Genomic DNA, 7,115 nt, shown 5'->3' with positions numbered 1-7,115 from the left:
CGACCCGTATACTTGCGGATTCGCCACATCAAGTTTTTGGCGCCGTTGCTGGGGATTTGATTTTTGTTTGATATTGAACAATTGTTTGTTTGGTTAATTTGGGCATTTTACTTTATTTTCTTTTTACCATTTTACTTTGAGAATTTATTTATTTTTGTTTTTCAGGTGCTTTATTTTATGAGAAGGACAAAAAGTGAAGAAATCAATTTATTCTTTAATCCAGAAATAGAAAAGACAGCAAAAGCTTTAAGAGCAGAATCTAAAAGGAGAAAAGCTGAAATTAAAGCTCAACAACAACAAGAAAGAGCATAAGAGCAAGAGCAATTACAAGAAGAAATGGCCAACAACAATAACAACCGCTCTGTGAAGGATCATGCCTATCCTAACATTGGGGATTTCATGCCAAGTATCACAAGACCAAGAGTAGAAGCTAATAATTTTGAACTGAAGCCTGCACTCTGTCAGATGGTACAACAATCACAATTTGGAGGAAATCCAAGTGAAAGTCCACATGTGCCTCTAGCACACTTTTCTTGAGATCAGTGATATGTTGAAGATAAATGGAGTTTCTGATGATGCGATTCGACTCAGGTTATTTCCTTTTTCTCTGAAGGACCGAGCTAGAGAGTGGTTACATTCTTTGCCACGGGGTTCTATCACAACATGGGATGAACTTTCTCAAGCATTTTTAGCTCAATATTTCCCACCAAGCAAGACAGCTAAGCTAAGAAATGAGCTGACTTCTTTCAAACCTAGAGATGATGAGAGCTTGTATGAAGCATGGGAGAGGTACGAGGATTTGCAAAGGAGATGTCCACATCATGGGATTCCTAAGTGGATGCTTGTTCAACACTTTTACAATGGAGTTTCACCAGCTATTAGAAGTACAATTGATGCATCTTCTGGAGGTGATCTTATGGAAAAATCTGAAGATGAAGCTTTTTCTGCTTTGGATAAAATTGCTTTTAACAACTACCAATGGAGTTGTGAGAGGAATGAGATCAAGAAACCAGTTGGAATTTTTGAGCTTGATGCCATGAATATGATTAATGCTAAGTTTAATGCTTTGACAAGGAAGATGGACAAGCTAAGCATGAAAATAGATTCTTCAGCTGGAGGTTCTAGTAATTCAGTAAAAGTTGGAGCTGCAAATGTCAATTGTGCGGCAGATTTTTCTGCACTTAATCAAGATTTTTCAAGTGAGCAAGTGGATTATGTGGGGGATTACAATCAAAGACTAGGTGGTAACTCATTTTCTGCAACTTATGATCCAGCATGGAGAAACCACCCCAATTTCTCTTGGGGAGGTAGACAAGGACAAAATCAGAATTTTCAGCAACCTTTTGGGTATCAACAACATCAGAATTTTCAACAGAATAGAGGTTCTCCTCCTGGAATTTCTAAACCTCAAAATGCACCTGCTCCACCTCTACCACAATAAGCACAACCAGACAAGACAACTAGATTGGAAGCCATGATTGAGACTCTACTTGTGAGCCATCAAAGTCAACAAGAAATGATTTCTCAATTACCATCTAAAGTGGATCAAATGGCAACACACAACAAGATGTTAGAGAATCAAATAGCTCAACAAGCTAGCTCTTCAAATAACAAAGCATTTAGGAAGCTCCCTAGCCAGCCAAAAAATTCAAGGGAGCATTGCAAGGCTATTACATTGAGGAGTGGAAAAGTATTGGAGAATGGAGATAAAAAGACTGAAGTGAAAATTGAAGAAGAGAAAAACAGAGAAGGAGATGAACAAACTGAAGTTGAAGTTAGAATTGAAGCTGAGAAAGAAAATTCAGTGGAAGAAAAAGGAAGTAAGGGGAGGGAGAGCAAAGAGGAAGAACCTAAATATGTTGCACCTAAAGCCTACATGCCACCTTTACCATTCCCACAAAGGTTCCAGAAAGCGAAATTGGATAAACAATTTGGGAAGTTCTTGGAAGTATTGAAGTCTTTGCATGTGACTATTCCTTTCACTGATGCCTTAGCACAAATGCCTTCATATGCTAAATTTTTGAAGGAGATTTTATCTAACAAGAAGAAATTGGAGGAATTTGAGACTGTAGCTCTCACAGAAGAAAGCAGTGCTATTTTGCAAAATAAGCTTCCACCCAAACTGAAAGATCCTGGAAGTTTTTTCATACCATGTCTCATAGGGGATATCAGTATAGATAAGGCTTTATGTGATCTTAGAGCCAGTGTTAGTTTAATGCTATTGTCTATCTATGAGAAAGTGAAGATTGGAGAAATGAAGCCTACCACCATTTCACCACAGTTAGCAGATAGGTCTATTAAATTGCCAATTGGGGTATTTGAGAATGTTCCTCTGAAAGTTGGAAAATTTTTCATACCAGTGGATTTTGTGGTATTGGAGATGGAGGAAGATGTACACATTCCTATTATTCTTGGTAGACCTTTCCTTGCTACTGCTGGAGCTGTGATTGATGTAAAAAATGGGAGGCTTACATTAGAAGTTGGGGAAGAGAAAGTTGAATTTAATTTGTTTCAAGCAATGAAAAAGAAAGATGATTCAAATTCATGCTTGAGAGTTGATGTGATAGATGAAGAGGTCAGAGAAGTGCTTAAAAAGCAACATCCTAAAGATCCCTTAGAAGCTTGTTTGGTTCATAACATCAAAAAAGGGGATGAGATTGAAGAAGCTGCAGAATATGCTACAATTTTGGAAGGAAATCCACCTTTGCCTATGGCTGATATTGAAAAGATTGGGGACTTGAAGCAAGACACAACTTCATCATCAAAGCTTGAAAAAAGTGAAGCACCGAAGGTAGAGTTGAAACCTCTTCCAACAAATCTCAGGTATGCTTTTCTAGGTCAAAATTCTACATATCCTGTAATTGTTAGTGCTAAATTGAATGATTGTGAAGTTGAAAAATTATTGAGAGTTCTTAGAAAGCATAGAAGGATAATCGGTTATACCATTGATGATATTAAGGGAATACATCCTTCTGTGTGCATGCATAGAATTTTGTTGGAAAATAATCATAAAGCCTCTCGAGAATCACAAAGGAGATTGAATCCAAATATGAAAGAGGTTGTGAAAAAGGAAATCTTGAAATTGCTTGATGCAGGTATCATTTACCCTGTTTCTGACAGCAATTGGGTAAGTCCAGTTCATGTTGTACCCAAGAAAGGGGGCATCATAGTAGTGAAAAATGAAAATGATGAACTAATACCTACAAGGACTGTAACTGGATGGAGAATGTGTATAGACTATAGGAAATTGAATAATGCAACTAGAAAGGACCATTTTCCATTACCATTTATAGATCAAATGCTTGAGAGACTAGCTCATCATTCTTATTTTTACTATTTGGATGGCTATTCAGGGTTCTTTCAGATCCCTATTCACCCAGATGATCAGGATAAAACTACCTTCCCATGTCCTTATGGTACCTTTGCATATCGAAGGATGCCATTTAGACTATGTAATGCCCCTGCTACATTTCAAAGATTTATGATGTCCATATTTTCTGACATGATTGAGGGTATTATGGAAGTGTTCATGGATGATTTTTCTGTGTATGGTAAATCTTTCGATGAATGCTTATCTAACTTGTCTAAGGTTTTGCAGAGATGTGAAGAGTTCAATTTAGTTTTGAATTGGGAAAAGTGCCATTTTATGGTACAAGAAGGAATTGTTTTGGGACATCTTGTCTCAAACAGGGGTATTGAGGTGGATAAAGCAAAGGTAGAAATTATTGAGAAAATGCCACCCCCAACATCCGTGAAGGGAGTGAGGAGTTTCTTGGGGCATGCTGGATTTTACAGGAGATTCATCAAGGATATATCTAAGATTTCTAAGCCTCTTACCAATTTATTGAGTAAAGATGTGGAATTCCATTTTGATACTAATTGTATGAACGCTTTTTGTAGGATAAAGGAAGCTTTGATATCTGCTCCTATTATGCAGCCACCCAATTGGTCATTACCTTTTGAGTTAATGTGTGATGCTAGCGATTATGCCATTGGGGCTGTTTTGGGACAAAGGAGAGATAAGAAGGTGTATGCAATATACTATACAAGTAGAACCTTAGATGATGCTCAAATAAATTACTCTACTACAGAGAAAGAGTTTTTGGCAGTGGTATTTGCAGTAGACAAATTCAGGTCCTATCTTGTGGGGTCAAAGGTAATAGTGTACACGGATCATGCAGCTATCAAGTATCTCGTTCAGAAAAAAGAGGCTAAACCTAGATTGATAAGGTGGGTGCTACTCCTTCAAGAGTTTGACTTGGAAATTAAAGATAAGAAAGGAGTAGAAAATGTGGTAGTAGATCATCTGTCTAGATTGAGGCAAGACCAAGGAGATAATTTGGGAAAAGAGCCCCCAATAGATGATTATTTTCCTGATGAGCAACTGTTAGTAATAATGAATGCAAAAACCCCTTGGTATGCAGATTTCGTGAACTATCTAGTGTGTGGAATCCTTTCACCTGACCTAACATGGCAGCAAAAGAAGAAATTTCTTTTTGATGTAAAGGATTATGATTGGGAAGAGCCATTTTTGTTCAAGAGATGTGGAGATGGGTTGATTAGAAGATGTTTAGCTAATGAGGAGATAGGGAATGTAATTAAAGATTGCCATTCTTCACTTTATGGGGGTCATATGAGTGTGACAAAGACTGCAGAAAAAGTTCTTCAAGCAGGGTTCTTTTGGCCACACATGTTTAAAGATGTGAGAAAGTTTGTAAATGCATATGATAGGTGTCAAAGGATGGGTAATATCTCGAACAGAGATGAAATGCCCCTCCAAAATATATTGGAAGTGGAACTATTTGATGTGTGGGGCATTGATTTCATAGGACCTTTTCCATCGTCCTTTGGACACAAATACATTTTAGTTGGAGTAGATTATGTGAGCAAATGGGTTGAAGCTATACCATCTCCAACTAATGATGTTAGAGTTGTGATTAAATTCCTTAAAAAGTTCATTTTTACAAGATTTGGAACTCCACGTGCCATTATAAGTGATGGAGGTTCTCATTTTTGCAACCATCAATTTGAAAGATTATTACAAAAATATGGAGTAAAGCATAAGGTTGCAACACCCTACCATCCACAAACTAGTGGTCAAGTGGAGATCTCAAATAGAGAGTTGAAAAGAATTCTTGAGAAAACAGTGAATAGTTCAAGGAAAGATTGGTCACTAAAGTTAAATGATGCTCTTTGGGCCTATAGAACAGCTTTTAAAACTCCTATTGGCACCACCCCATTTAGATTGGTTTATGGGAAAGCTTGTCATTTACCTTTGGAGTTGGAGCATAGAGCATATTGGGCCATAAGGACACTGAATTTTGACTTAAAAACTGCAAGAGAAAAAAGAATGCTGCAACTAAATGAACTTGAGGAACTTAGAATGGATGCTTATGAAAATGCCAAGCTTTACAAGGAAAGAACTAAGAGATGGCATGATAAGCATATTAGGAGGAAAGAATTTCAGGAAGGGGATGTTGTTCTCTTATAAAACTCTAGGTTAAGGTTATTTCCCGGAAAATTAAAGTCAAGATGGTCAGGGCCTTACACTGTTATAAAGGTATACCCCTATGGAGCTGTTGAGATAGGCAATACCTCAGGGACTTTCAAAGTTAATGGGCAGAGATTAAAGCATTATATTGTTGGAGAACCCACACAACAGGTTGTAGAGGTCTCATGGCTTGGTTCTCCAATCAGGGATATTTAGGTGATTTGGAGTGGAAGGTCAAGCTTAAGACCTTAAACAAGCGCTTCTTGGGAGGCAACCCAAGCATATCCTTTTATAGTTTATTAATTTTCCATTTCATTTCATTTTCAGTTTTTTACCCTCATTAAACTCAAAAGTGACATTTGTTTATCTTTTATAGGTCATTCATGAAGATTGGGCAAATTAACACATGTAGCAAAAAGAAAGAATTGAAAGGAAGCAAGTATAAGCAAAATTCTGCACCTTATCCAGTACCTGTGAACAGTAACACCTTTAAACTTGTGCTAAATTGCTGATATTGCAATCTACTTGATAGCACATGTTTAATTTTGTGTCTTATGTAAATTCTGTGAAATGCAACTTGAATGAGGATCAATTTTGATATTTAGGACTGATGTGAGCTTTATTAAAGTGCAAAAATAGTGTTTGTTAAGTTTTACCTTTTAGTGTATATATAGTTTTTGTAGTCTGTTATGTTTTTATTTGAATTACTGTTAGTTTTTGTAGTCTGCTAAATTTTGTTACTGTTCACGCTATTGTTCATACTGCTTAAAAAGTCAATTTCTATGTCTTTTCTGCAATTTTTGAATGTTTGGAACTTGTCTCAAATGCTACTGAAAATGTGCTTTTGGTATAAGCTTAGGAATAAGACCATTTCATTAAGTTTGCAAAAAGGTAACCACAATTGGTGCCTGATTTGAGTTAATTACCACATGCTTGTATCATGCTTGATAAGTTTATGAGAGATGATGAGCTTAAATTTTTCAATTTTATTGTATTAATGTGTATTTGGTAATTGCTGAGGGTCATGATAGCATTCCATAGCATTTGGACTGTTTTTGGTAAGTAAAATCACAATTTTTCCCAAAACCTGCCGAAACTTGCTGATGATGTTGCTTACTAAGCAGTATCCTATGCAAATTCTGCTGAACCCTATGCTTAACCCCAAGCACAGCCCAAATTACCAGTTGTCTGCCCCACATTTTAAAAAGCCCAAAACTTCCGCCATTTTTATGAAGCCCTCACCTAAACTCCCGATAAACCACAACTTTCATTCCGCTGACTCCCTTCCCATACCTTTTTTTTCGGCATTTTTAAGGGAAGCTGAAGAGTCTCTTTCTCTTTATTAAATGGTGAGAACCAAGATGTGTAACACCCTAGGCAAATCCCACATCGAAAAAACACGGGAGAGATGCTGGGTTTATAAGTTGGTGGTTCGTAACCCCTATTGACGCGTTTTAAAATCGTGAGGACTTCAGTCCAGAGCGGACAATATCACTAGGGGGCCGGGCCGTTACATTTGTGGTATCAGAGCCGCTCCGCGTGCAACCTTGAACGATGGTGGGGCAAACCTCAGTGAGGACGCTGAGTCCCATAAGGGGGGTGGATTGTAACACCCTAGGCAAAT

The 7,115-nt window shown here is 37.4% G+C and overlaps 1 non-coding gene across 1 annotated transcript; it reads right to left on the bottom strand.

Annotated features, from left to right (window-relative positions):
• Nucleotides 1–721: 721 nt before the first annotated feature.
• Nucleotides 722–828, bottom strand: LOC131181944 (small nucleolar RNA R71). Its single transcript, XR_009150414.1, has one exon. It is a non-coding gene; the product is annotated as a small nucleolar RNA R71 (small nucleolar RNA).
• Nucleotides 829–7,115: the final 6,287 nt, after the last annotated feature.

Source organism: Hevea brasiliensis, chromosome 7 (assembly GCF_030052815.1).
Source record: "Hevea brasiliensis isolate MT/VB/25A 57/8 chromosome 7, ASM3005281v1, whole genome shotgun sequence".
NCBI lineage: Eukaryota > Viridiplantae > Streptophyta > Magnoliopsida > Malpighiales > Euphorbiaceae > Hevea > Hevea brasiliensis.
The sequence above is the reverse complement of the archived record's forward strand: the minus strand, read 5'-3'. Positions and strand labels throughout refer to the sequence as shown.